The sequence below is a fragment of the Panicum virgatum genome, chromosome 5N, assembly GCF_016808335.1.
Source record: "Panicum virgatum strain AP13 chromosome 5N, P.virgatum_v5, whole genome shotgun sequence".
NCBI classification, from domain to species: Eukaryota; Viridiplantae; Streptophyta; class Magnoliopsida; order Poales; family Poaceae; genus Panicum; species Panicum virgatum.
The window spans coordinates 54,690,640-54,704,750 of record NC_053149.1 but is presented as its reverse complement, the minus strand read 5'-3'; the positions used below and the strand labels follow the sequence as shown (position 1 = coordinate 54,704,750).

The following is a 14,111-nucleotide window of genomic DNA, read 5'->3' as shown; positions in this document are numbered from 1 at the left end:
GCTGAAGGGAGCTAAGTTCTTCTCCAAGATAGATCTGAGGTCAGGTTATCATCAGCTCAGAGTGCGACAAGAGGACATCTCTAAGACAGCCTTCAGGACCCGTTATGGCCAGTATGAGTTCACAGTGATGTCTTTTGGTCTAACTAATGCCCCTGCCTTTTTCATGACCCTCATGAATAAGGTGTTTATGGAGGAGTTAGATCGGTTTGTCGTGGTATTCATAGACGACATACTGGTCTACTCTAAGAGTGCTGAGGAGCATGGACAACATCTCAGAGTTGTGCTGGGAAAGCTCAGAAAACACCAGTTGTATGCCAAGTTTAGTAAGTGTGAATTCTGGTTGCAGAGAGTCAGTTTTCTGGGTCATGTCTTAACAGCTGAAGGTGTTGAAGTGGACCCAGAAAAGGTCAAGGCAGTATCGGAATGGAAGCAACCAACCTCAGCCTCGGAGATCAGGAGTTTCTTGGGATTAGCCGGCTATTACCGGAGATTCATAGAAGGTTTCTCTAAGATAGCCCGGCCTATGACTGAGTTGCTCCGGAAGGACACGAAGTTTGTCTGGTCTGAAGCTTGCGAGAGAAGTTTTCAAGAGTTGAAGAGGCGACTAACTTCTGCCCCGGTGCTAGTCTTGCCAGATAATCAGAAGAACTTTGTCGTTTATTGCGACGCATCCCGACAAGGATTGGGTTGTGTGCTTATGCAATAAGGAAGAGTTGTAGCTTACGTCTCAAGACAGTTGAGAACACATGAGCAGAACTACCCCACCCATGACTTGGAGTTAGCCGCAGTGGTGCATTCCCTCAAGATTTGGAGACATTATCTAATCGGGAACAAGTGTGAAATCTACACATATCATAAGAGCCTGAAGTACATTTTCACCCAGTCAGATCTCAACCTTAGACAAAGAAGATGGTTGGAGTTGATCAAAGACTATGATTTGGAAATTCATTACCACTCTGGAAAAGCTAATGTGGTGGCTGATGCGCTTAGTCGTAAAGCGTATTGCCATCACCTAGTTACGCAAGCCCCAGAGCTGAGTGAAGAAATGAGGAAGTTGAACCTAAGGGTTATACGCCACTCCTGCACCCACAGTCTTAGTGTTCATCCCATCCTGGATGACCAGATCAAGGAAGCTCAGATGGAGGATGAAAGATTGGTATGGATTAAAGATCACAACAGTGAAGGCAAAGCCCCTGATTTCAAGATAGATAAGGATGGAGTCTTGTGGTTCAAGAAAAGATTATGTGTGCCTAAGCAAGTTCATTTTCGCAGGACCATCTTGGATAAAGCCCATAACTCCACTTATTCCATTCACCCTGGCACTACGAAAATGTACCTGGACCTTAAGGAGAAGTAATGGTGGAATGGTATGAAGGGGGATATCGATCGATTCGTCGCTCATTTGTGATGTGTGCAAAAGGGTTAAGGCTGAGCACCAGAAGCCCAGTGGATTACTTCAGCCGTTGCCAATTCCAATATGGAAATGGGATGAAGTTAGTATGGATTTTATCACCGGCCTACCAAGGACCCCGAGCGGTCATGACTCAGTTTGGGTAATTGTTGATCGACTCACTAAAGTGGCACACTTCATCCCAGTGCGTACCAATTATGGAGGTGATAAATTAGCCAAGCTGTATATTGAGCGTATTGTGAAGTTACATGGAGTACCTAAGAGTATTGTGTCAGATAGAGGCACCCAGTTCACTTCGAGATTCTGGAAAAGATTACATTAAACGCTTGGTACAAAGTTGGACTTCAGTTCGGCCTATCATCCTCAGACTGATGGCCAGACTGAAAGAGTTAATCAGATCCTTGAAGACATGCTAAGAGCATGTGTTCTTATTTATGGCAAAAATTGGGAAGACAATTTGCCATATGCGGAGTTCTCTTACAACAACAGCTACCAGTCCAGTTTGAAGATGTCGCCATTTGAAGCCATCTACGGGAGGATGTGTCGCACACCTCTCATGTGGACCGAAGTCGGTGACCGCATTATTGAGGGCCCAAATTTTATTAAAGAAGCAGAAGACAAGATAGCAGAAATCAAAGAAAATCTAAAGGCAGCTCAATCCCGCCAGAAAAGTTATGCCGATGAAAGAAGACGTACTCTCAGCTTCGAAGTTGGAGACTATGTGTACCTTAAAGTTTCCCCAATTTGCGGCACACGCAGATTCCAGGTACGAGGAAAGTTGGCTCCATGTTACATTGGACCTTTTCCAATTATCAAGAAAGTGGGAGCGGTAGCCTATAAGCTTCAGTTGCCAGCAGAGATGTTAGATGTGCACGATGTATTCCATGTGTCCCAACTCAGAAGGTGTCTGCGAGTACCAGAAGAACAAGTGGCCCCAGAAACAATCGACCTGCAGGATGATCTCAGATACCAAGAATTACCAGTAAAAATTCTAGATACTGTGACGCTAAGAACCCGCAACTCAGCAGTTAAAATTTGTCTAGTCCAGTGGAGTAGACATTCGGAAGCAGAAGCAACTTGGGAGAGAGAAGACGCGCTCCGAGACGAGTTCCCCAGTCTCTTTAGTAGTGAAGCTGAATCTTGGGGACGAGATTCAACCTAAGTGGGGTAGGTTTGTAACATCCCAGTTTTCATCACTATTGAAAGAAATGCAAGGCAACCCTCTAGAACATTCTCCACTAAGTAAGAGTGAGATATTTTCCATGGAGTACTCTAGAATTGGTAATAAGTAAAATTTTGAAAATATTAGAATATTTTGGAATTCTCTAGAAGGGGGACACTTGTCCTAATACCATGGCTCCCCTTGGACTATAAATAGAGCCCCCCTCCTTGCCATGGCATCCATCCATGAGCAAGGTAGATGAGTTGTGGTAGGACTAGAAGGGTGAGTGCTAGGCTAGCCACTTAAAGGTGTGTGTTCCTTTGTAACTTTGTTGCTCCAATAAGGTAAGTGTCTTTATAAGTGTTAGTCTCCCGGTTAAATTTAAGTACTTAGTGTATAAGTTGTGATCCATCGAAGGTTGGCTCTGCCACCCGGGATCACAAAAGGGTCTGGGCTTCATCGAAGGTTGGCTCTGCCACCCGGAAGCCAGCTTCATCTGTTGGTAGGCTCTGCCTCCCGGAAGCAAAAGGCGGCTCTGCCGTCAAAAGGACCCGGTACACTAAGTAACTAGAAGCTGACCGACTCTGAAGTGAGTTGGTGTATCATAGGGGTAAATCCTCAACTTAGTGGGTATTAGGGCCACCTCAATTTCCAACAACCACTAAAATAAAACTTATGTTGCAATTAAACTAGTAACGTAAAATAATACTAACGTTATATGAGGTATTACATAACTACTAGACAAGCTATTTTATACTCTTGCCTTGCGTTAGTACATTCGTTCCCTTCAGTAACCAGTATACGCATGCTTGCACCTACGACAAAAATCATCTCGTCTCTTTCCATAGAAGCCTCTCGAGTCACCGTACCATGCCATAATTCCCAGACAATCATGACAGCGCATACCTCCTTCGCCATAACTTCATCATCCCCTAGAAGCCACAGAGTACCCATACCATTGACCTTGAAATGACTCGTCATGACTCACCCCATTTCCTGGAAGCCGGCAAGAGTGCTCACAATATTAAATAACCCGTCATGCAAATATGGCGGCACCCACCTCGCCATAAATCGGGGTCGTCGCACACAGTGCCGACCGAGATTTTTTCTCCGCCACGCAAACCGCCTCACCTCGACTATAAAAGAAGTCGACCCCCCTCCCTGCCGTCCCCACCCGTGCTCGCTCTCGCTCGCGCATGCGCGACACGCCGGCCCCACGACGGGACCGCGTACTGCCGTCGGCACCACGCCGTGCCGCCCACCTCCGCGTCCCCACCTCGCCCATGCCGCTGCAGCGTCCTCGCCGGCTTTGCCGCCTCGACGCTCGCGCCTTCAGCACTGCCACTGTTCGCGTTGACGACGAGCTGCCGCAGCCCACGCCGTCACCCGTCCCTGCGCGACGCCGCTGCTGCTCTCCTCGCCTATAAAAGAAGTGAGGCCGTGACGAGCCCCATCATCAGCCCAAGCACACCGAGCCGCTTCGCTCCGCTAGCTGAACCACTCCTCACGAGCCCAGCTCACGAGACGAAGCTCCAACAGCTGACCCTCTTCCTCAAGCTGTTCCGCGCCAAGGTGAGATGGCAGGCAGCTCCCCGACCATTAACTCCGCAATAATAATAAAGGCCCAAAACACCCATCAGGCCGTGAGCACTTAATCCAAATAATTCTATTTTCGGAATTAAATACCAAGCAATACTGTAAACTCAATATCTCCTTCATATCAACTCCTTTTCACGTAACTCTTTTTCCTAAACTCTCCTCAAATCATATACTATCTATAACTCCTATTTTCATCTCCATTTGAGCTTATTTTATAGCTTGCTTGTGTTTGTTTGCCGGTTGTGCCGTTTTCGCCCGTAGATCACGGAGTGACCGAGGAGGAGCCTGCCAAGGAGTACGAAGGCCAGTACCGCGAGCCGGAGCCAGAAGACCCATACCGCGAGCAGGAAGCCACCGCCGCCGACGCGTACGTAAGCGAAGGCAAGTTTCATCAACCCCTACGTGAGCGGTTGCATCCATGTGAGGACGTCTAGTTGTAGCCCTGGTTTAGGATCGATTACATATACCGGTACTTGAGTGATTGAGTGTGCTCATACATGCATATGAGTAGTTATGCATATCCAGAGTTGAGACTAGGATATGAAGGGTTTTGGCTGAGGCTAGGGCAGTTGGGTATGCTGGAGCCGGCGCTACCGTGGTGGTAGACTGGCAGGTGAGTGCTACCGTGGTGGTAGGCTCGAGTTGACATGTTGAGGGATGGTTGCTGCCCTGGTGAACCATAAGGACCGAGTTGTTTTGACATCTCACCTAGCTTACTTTAGTACGACCACATGTTCCGGTATGGGCCGGACTTAGCCTAATCCCACTGGTTAGCCTGACGGTCGCAGGAATGGTTTACAGGTATAGACCATTGAGGTCAGGGCCCGAGGGTTTGTGCGGCCGGGCTGGGGCGTGACCACGGCTGGGTGTCGGCTATGTCGGTTGTCCGTTCGGGCAGTCGAGCGTGTGGGTACAGTGTACGACCTCTGCAGATTGTATAATCCATTCGAATGGTCCGTGTCCACGGTATGGACAGGCTACGGTGTGGTCCTGACAACTAGTGAGCTATCTACTGTGGGTTGTGTTGGGAAGAGTTGCATACCATGAGTTGCATTGCTAATGCATTGTGCTTAATGTGCGTCGTGCATGTCATTCCCCTTCCGTAGGGTGAAGTGGAACTTGCTGAGTACTCTTGTACTCAACCCTTGTTGATTTTTTTCCAGAGGATCCTGACTTTGTGCTAGAAGACTGCGAGTATATCGTGTCCGCACCCAAGCTGATCGAGTGGAGCCGTGATGGATGAAGAGCTAGTCCTCCATGTCGTCATGCTAGTCGTTATCCTATGGTTGTTCTGTGTAGCTCTGTGTTGTCGTTTTATCCCTCGTGTACTTGTTGAATAAAGCTCTGTATGACTCTGGACTCCACTTGATGTAACATGTATTATGCCAGAGACCCTATTCGGTAATTAATATATGATTTAGCATTGATCTTTGGGTCGGGGCGCTGCAGATTCTTTGTCCATCAATGGGAATCTGATCGGAATCCAACAAACCAATCGGAATTTTAATTGAGACCCGGACAGATCAATTGGAATGCTAATCAGAAAACCCAAACAATCAATGTCTCACACGATAATGGCAGAGCTCTGTACATGAAGTAAAGAGCATAAAGTTCGTGGTCTGATATAGATTTATTTTATTACCGGTAACAAACACAGACACTATGCTACAACTAAAAGGTATTACACGTTGTATGAGACTACCCGAACAAATTCATATCAAACCATCATCTTCCTAGGGCGCTTCTTTCTGACCGTGGAGCATCCGACTGTTTGTGACGCACGACTGAACATGCAGGTGTTGTATGGGGGTATGCTAGACCTCCACCCAACTACTCTGAACTTCCCCTGTGGCGGAGCACGCCCTGTTATGATATCATGTGCTGTTAGCTCGGGGACACCCTGCCCCGTAGTATGCTCCTGGTACCTGTTGTAGATCACAACGACATGCCGACTCCTTGCCACACTCCAAGCGCACAGAGGATGCCCATTGTCCACAAGATCTTTCGGATGCTTACCATACGTGAGAAGGTACTTCCTTGTGAAATCTCCCAAGCACTGGAGCACCCTGCGCCAGAACTGAACGTTCAGGTTGGCTCTCATCAAACTCCCCACTATGTTTGCTCCAGTGAACGTGCCGTCGTTCAGCAGCGCTGCAATCTCCATGGCTAGCGACGCGAGCTCTGGTTGGTCATCAGGGTTCGTGCTCCCGAAGGCGATTATCTTGAAGAAGTACCAGTAAGCTTCTTGAGGAAGAAACTTCAGTCTGAGAGCTGGCGCTGTGCCAAGAGCTGCTATCTTCTCTGACCGGCTTGTGATTATGATCTTGCCCCCGTGCCCCATGCTTCTCGCTGCAGAGCAGTACAGATTCCTCCATGTATCCTCTTCCATTTCCATGTCCCGGGCTAGTTCAATGACAAGAAGTGACCTGCCACAGGAGGCGGTGGCAAGATCCTGATGCTTGGTCACACCACTTCGTCCTAGAGCAGCCATGTTCTCAGCGCCAAGATCGTCTCCGCCGAAGAAGACGATCGAGGCAGACATGCTCTACTAGCGTGCTCTTGCCGATCCACGCCTCGCCCACGATTGGAAGCACCCCTGGATTTCCGTCGCCCACAGCTTCTGGCCGGAGCAGGAAATCGATGACCGCCTCCTTCTCCATCTGCCTGCCGAATATGACCTTGTCAAGGACCAAGTACTCGCTGTACGGCTGCCGGGGGATGCGAGGGTATCCCTCGAGGAACACGGTGAACTCCACCATGTCGCCTATCAGCGTCTCAAGGCCGTCGAGCATCTTCTCCAGGTTCTTCAGGTTTTCAGCGTCAAGCACGGTGCTCTGCAGGTTCTCTTTGCTGCTGACGGGGAAGGAGAGGAGACGCTTGGCTGAACTGAGTCGGGACAAGACAACATCGCGGCCACCACTCACCTCGCCGTGGCCTCTGTACCTGATGGTATCTAGCACGTAGTGGCCGCCGTACATGCCTTTCCTGAGCATCTGAAGCTGCCGGAGCATCGCCTGGTTGGTGATGTGCAGCCCCTCAGACTCGTCGACCGTGGCGTCGATCCGGAGCAGCACGCGCCGCAGCCGCTGGAGCTTGTGCTCTGTCTCTTCTGCCTTGGATGCCCTGTACCTCTGTATCAGCACGGACAGGGCTCTGCCCAGGAGATCGCTCATGATCGCGGAAAAGAAGGTGCTCCATTGCTGGACTCCACGAGAGAAGATTTGGTGGGGGATGCAATGGAGAATGGAGCACGGAGTGGTTAAATTAATGCGCACAAGTTTTTCTGCCTGCAAACGTTGAAAAGAAGGGCCGATTAACAGGTCAATAGCTAGTTTAGAGCATATTCAATAATAAAGCCTGTTATTATCTCTTAGGTTTATAAGAGACGCCTATAAAATAAATCATACAATAGCCGATTAATAGCTCAATAGCTAGTTTAGAGCATGTTCAATAATAAAGCCTGTTATTATCTCTTAGATTTATAAGAGACGTCTATAAAATGAGTCATACAATAGGTTGTCTCTTATTTTGTTTTTTTATTGGGCCTATAATCACTTTTTTTTTCTTTCCCTCTCCACTTCATTTACTCTTACTGCCTAGGAACTTATGAAACTTTTTCTCTCCACTTCATTTACTCTTACTGACTAGGAGCTTATGAAAAGTCAGTTCTTACCTAAGGCTAATCCCAGTGTAAAGTTTCAATACACAATTACCAAGAGTGATATATCATCAAAAGACTTTTGAAACTATAGATGAAATAGGACCTCCCAATGCATAGTTTTATTTCACGATTTCATAGCCGAGCCATTGTATTCGATTACTATGAACATGATTGGTTGAAATAAGATGAGATAAAATTCTCTAGCTCCCAATGCTAATTTCACCAAGTTTCATAGTCCTGAAAACAGTGTAACCTAAGTTTCATCTAGATGAAACCAATTTCTTCTCTCTTCATAAATTTATTGTCATATCATTATTTTTGCCTATGTGGCACCTCATTTAAGGTGTATGAAACCTCTATGAAATTTGTATTGGGACTGGCCTAAGTAATTCTTCAACTTTTTGCTTTTCTCTTTCTACCACATAAACAAATAAAAGACTATAAACCCCTTGTACTTGCTTAATAGTTTGGCCAGCTGCCCTCCCGTTGCTGGCGGGATGGCGGGGCCGCCCTGCTATTTAATGCATAGAGAGTTGCTCAGCCAATAGTGCCAGCTGCAGGCCATCCACTTCTCTTTCTTCAATTCTCTCTCGTTCACTAAGGCCTGTTTAGTTTTCACCTCCATAAACCCCGTAAACAAAAAAAACATCACATTAAATATTTCGACACATGCATAGAGTACTAAATCAAGTCTATTTACAAAATTTTTTGCATGGATGGGCTGTAAATCGCGAGACGAATCTAATGAGCCTACTTAATCTATGATTTGAAACAGTAATACTACAGTAACCATCCGCTAATTATGAATTAATCATGAATTAATTAGCATCATTAGATTCGTCTCGCGATTTACAACCCATCTGTGCAAAAAGTTTTGTAAATATACTTCATTTAGTACTTTAAATTAGCAAGATTCTTTCACAAAATTTTTTGTGTTTCAACTAAACAGAGCCTAAATATAAGCCGGTCAGTCGCCTATCGTAATATCAAGGTGGAATCGATCTAACAGTTCCGGTTAGAGCAAGTATTATAGTGAGTTAAAAACAGACTGAATACTGAAGTGGAGGAGAGAGAAGAGGAGAGAGAGGAAGTGTACTGTTGGATTACAACCAGTTTTGACACAAAAACCAAGAAATTTTGTGAGATAGACAAATAGGCCATCTATTTACAATAGAGAGCTAAACCATTATACAAATGAGCTGAGAGATGAGCTGCAAAAGTTCTTACAGCCAACAGCAGGCTAAATCATTAGCCTTGCTTTTAGGTTGGTTTATTTAAATATTTGATACGACTCTGGACTCTGACCCTATTCTGCTCCAGCGGCCTTCAGTCAGCCAGCAGTATTTTCCTCACACACCACTCTAACAGCAGTCTCCAGTACCAGCCAACCAATAATATTTTTCTCTCATACCATTTCAGCAGCAACCTCCAATACCAGCCAAACAAACACGGCCTAAGCAGCTGCTTGAGCATGTGCCCTTGACTGAGCCCAAGAGATCGCATGGCTGTCCGCGAGGAAAAGATTGAAAAGGGGAGCGTGATAGACCGGCATTGATCTGCAGGTCAGTGAAGCCTTCTGAAATTCCAATCCACGTGGTCTGCGTAGAACAATTCCGGTCCTAGGGTTCAGACACGGGGGTAGAAAAAAGAGCAGTAGAGTAGTACTATTTAAGGGTTTTTCGATTTGGATCTCTCTAGCAACCTACAGCCTATGCCTCAATAGTCAATTCCTACGCTTGGAATTACTTAGGTCTTGTTTAGTTCCAAAAAAATTTGTCCGACACATCGAATCTTCAGATACATACATAATCTTCAGATACATACATAGAGCATTAAATACAGTTAAAAAAAATAACTAATTACACAGTCTAACTAATTAGCACGAGCTGAATATTTTAAATCTAATTAGTTCATAATTAGACATTATTTGTCAAGTAACAACGAAATATGGTACAGTACCAAAATCCAAACTTTTTCACCAACTAAACACACCCTTAGCTTCCAGAAAAATAATAGCCAAGTTGCAGTTAACCAGTTACAGAGAAGAGCACGCATGATCACAAAGCATAACACCTTCATAGTGTGCTAGGCTCCTCTGGAGTTTCCACATAAAGCCATCTAAGATCCTAGGTAGGCACTCTGAAAAATAAAGAAATTCTATACATCCTCACAAAAATCAGAAACATCTAGCCATCAATCCAACAACTCTATTTATAATAACCATCGGATCTGTTCTTTCCTAATAAATTACCTACCTCTGCCATTATAAATATATACTAAAATAGCACCCTAAACATGTATCTAAATTACCAACCTCTACCATTATAAAAATAATCTAAAGGACCCCCTAATATTTGTGTAAATTATCCACATATGCCATTATAAAAATAATACAAATACCTCCCTAAATTTGCATATAAATTATCCAATTATGTCATTATTATTACAAGTTAAATTACTCGTAAATATGAATCTATATTATATAATTATAGTAATATATTAATGTGCATCAATATAAAATTTTAAATTACTATTTCTATCATTATTAGTATATTATTTTATTATTATTTATATAAAAATACTACCCACGATATATGTCACCATATATTCATGTATGATGGAAGAGATAAAAACACCAATTCACAAATAAATAGTTCAACTAAACATGTATTGAATGCATATGGAGGTGTGATGCAAAATGAAATTTATTTTAACTAGATAATGATAAATATATATTTTAGAGTATGTGTTAGAATATTTAATAGATGAAAGAGCGTGAAATAGATAATTATAATTATTCATTTTATTTTTATATTAATTCTAATTCCGTGCGAGAACTCGACGAGCTCCTTCATGTCGCTGGCCATGCGCTCTAGGCCGGCGACCATCTCCTGCAGCTCCGCCTCCGCCTCCCCCTCCGGTCCGGTGTCTTCAGGCGCCGTGCTCGCCAGCGTCGTCCTGGCCGAGACAGTGCACAAGCGCTTCGCCGGATTGAACAGGGACGAGGCCAACGACGAGCGATGACGAAGACTGCTGACCTCGGGAACTCCTTGGCGCTTGATGGCGCTGAGCAGGTAGTAGCCTCTGTACACGCCTTCCCTCATCAGCTGAAGCTGCCGGAGCATCGCCTGGTTGGTGACGCGCCGCCTGTCGGCCTCCTCGACGACGGCCTGAAGTCGTAGAAGCACGCGGCGCAGCCGTTGCGGGGCGTCTTCGATGCCGCTGGCGCTGCGCCACCGGTGGTAGCACCTGTCCAGGGCGAAGGATACGGATCGGCTGATGAGGTCGCCGAGGATCGCGTAGGCAAGCGTCTCCATGGCGAGCACCTGGGGCTAAGAACGATTCTCTCATCCAACTTTCTGTCTGTCCCAAAACCGAGAATGGAACGAGCAATAGCTTCAACGCTGGAGTGTCTCCCTGGAGAAAGTATCCAACTCTGTGACTCTGTCTTCTTCAGTGGACACGGCAGTCTCGTGACTTTGACAATTCTTTTAATAGGAATACTCCGGATCCAACGCCATGGACTATCCATTCTCATTCAATACGGCGAGCTGAGACTTGAGGTTTAACAAGGCAAACTGCTCCCTCTATTTTAAATTATAGATCATTTTGATATCTCTTGATATATGACTTTTGCTATACATCTAAATATATACTGTATCTAGATATGTAGTAAAAGATATCAAATCTAGAAATGTTAGGGCGACCTATTTATAATTTGTAACAGAGGGAGTACATAACGTGTCACTCGTGAGTGTGACTATTATACTTATTTTGACCTTTTCGTATTTAGAAAACTAAATTAACATGTAAGGACATATTAGTGGATATAGATATCTAATTGCCCACTCCGGTCAAAAAAAATGTTGTATTGTCTTAATTCAACTATTTGACAGCTTAGCCCAAACTGTTTGTTATAGATAAAAGAGGTAGAACAACCAATTTTATCTTCGAACTTTCAATGAAGGGCTAATTTTATTCCTAAATGACTAAAATGATTTTAGTCATCAAACTTTTCCACGCAGCTAAATTTAGTCATTTGTCTTAAGTATCTTGCCACGTCGGTGTGCCATGTCAATATCCAAGTGTTTTTTTAGCAGCAACATATATTGGTTCACACACACTTAAAGCCGAGACAATAAAACTTTAGCTTCTATCTTCATTATTTTTTTTTCTGAAAAAGGAACTTGTGTGCTTGTATAATAAATATGTTGCTTAAATTTGGATCAACTCTATTCCTTAAAAAATGTACGTTAGTTTTCATCAAGGTGAAACTTGTATAATGCCTAAATTTATAGAAATGTTGATTTGTTATAACCGCAGATGTTTAGATGTGATGAGACGTGCCAATATGGTTTGACACATAGGATGAAGGACTATATTGAGCTAGATGGAGAAGTTTGAGGACTAAAACGGTCAATTTGAAAGTTTAGGGATGAAGTTGAGCTTCCGCTGCAAACTTGAAGACATTCCCTTGATAAAATTTGGATTTTCGACACAGATTGAAAAAATGAGCATGTCTCGTTTGCAGGTGCGAATGTATGCTAAAATCATCAAAGTTAAATCCTTATCGAGATGAATTTAGATGCTTCAGATCGTAGGTTGGTCCATTTTTGAAAATGAGCGTGACTGCATTCAGCATACTAGCAGCAGGCAGAGACGGCGCGTGGCTGCTGTGCGTGAGCCTGCGCTGTTGGTGGATGATACCCTTCGGAGCAAAGGGATATCACAACAGCCCGAGGACCGGAGGTCGAAACCTCCTTCACAGGTGGCACAAAGAACAAGAGCATGAAACTCGATGCAAGTGTAATTGCTCACTTATATTCAATGTTCCATCAACAACAGTTACTGGAGTATATAAGTATTTATATACGATGGTTCACCTACCCGCCAGCCTAGATTTTCTGTAATGCCTCCTAACTGCCAGATTCTTGGAATATGCCATGGGCAATTAAGTACATTTACACCGGAGAGGCCTAAAGCTAAGCCTTTGACCCTGTCCTATGCCATGTTCGTGGGCCCGCTCCGTCAGACTGCCTTCGCCGGACCCGCCTGCAGTAGTCCCTCTTCGGCTCCTCGGTTCGGCTACGGCCGGGGGCTCGCCCTGGGTCCTCGTGAACTTCGTCTTCGGGCTTTGGGCTTCACGATGCCCGAGGCCCTTGTGTTGACAGCCAAATTTGGCACCTACTGAGGTCGACCGGTCTGACCGGTCGGGCCGACCGGTCAGACCGGTCTGGTCTGTACAGTCCGAGTAGAATTAGGGTTTTTGTAAAGAGTCCTCATGTAATCCTACTCGTGAAGGGGTACGTCTTCCCCGGCCTATAAATATAAAGGCTAAGGCCGATTGAGGTTATTCCCAATCGAATCAATACAAAAAATCGCATTACTTTTATGTCTCAAACCCTAGCCTTTTCCAACCCTAGATTGCTTTCTTCCTTCGTCCCGGCGGCGTTTGAAGACGTTCTGAGTGGCCTGCCGACCTCAGAGCAACCCTACGATCACGAGCTCCGACGGGGTCCCTCCCGAGCTTGCTGTTCTAGGTCTTCGCGAGTTCCCTGCCTGCACCGGTCAGACCGGTCGGCGAAACCGGTCAGACCGGTCCGCCCAGGGTTTTCGCTGTGTTGATCGTTTTGACGATCGTCGCGCGTTCTAGCGCATTCGAGTGCGTTGACGCAATTCTGTGTCAACGCACTTTTTGGCGACTCTGTTGGGGAGAGATTAATCTGGTTTTAAAACCGATCTAATCTACTCCTTGAAGAAGATGGGCTCTTCAGAGATCGACAAGGAAAACATCATCACGGCTACAATGGAGGAGCTCACTGAAGAAAAGCGCAAGGCCTACCTTCTTGCGGAGGAGCACATCAAGGCACAATTCTTGAAGGGCTTCAAGAAGGATCGTGGTGGCCTCGTCAAGAGAGTGGAAGAGTTCGTACTGCCGTCTCTCAAGCTTAGCAAGGATAAGGTTGAAGAGATCTCCAATGTAAGCCTCTCTCCCTCTGATGTGTTTCATAGAATGTCATCCATGATGGATCAAAAGATTGTTGCTGCACAAGCCGCTACGGGTGATATTCTAATTAAATTAAGTAGTGATGTTGATGCGCTTAAAGTTAAACAACCCATGTCAGATCCTAACTCATCAGATCCGAGTTCGGCTACCCCTGAGTTCACAACTGAACCACTCTATGGTATGCCGCCGAATTCGTTCTCAGGGCAAACCCCGCCACCGTCGACCGTGCACACAGCACCGGTCGGACCGGTCCCACAGACCGGTCAGACCG

General features: G+C 45.4%; 1 pseudogene; it reads right to left on the bottom strand.

Moving 5' to 3' along the window:
• Nucleotides 1–5,764: 5,764 nt before the first annotated feature.
• On the bottom strand, nt 5,765–11,224 carry LOC120674949 (annotated as a pseudogene).
• Between the last annotated feature and the right edge of the window lie 2,887 nt (nt 11,225–14,111).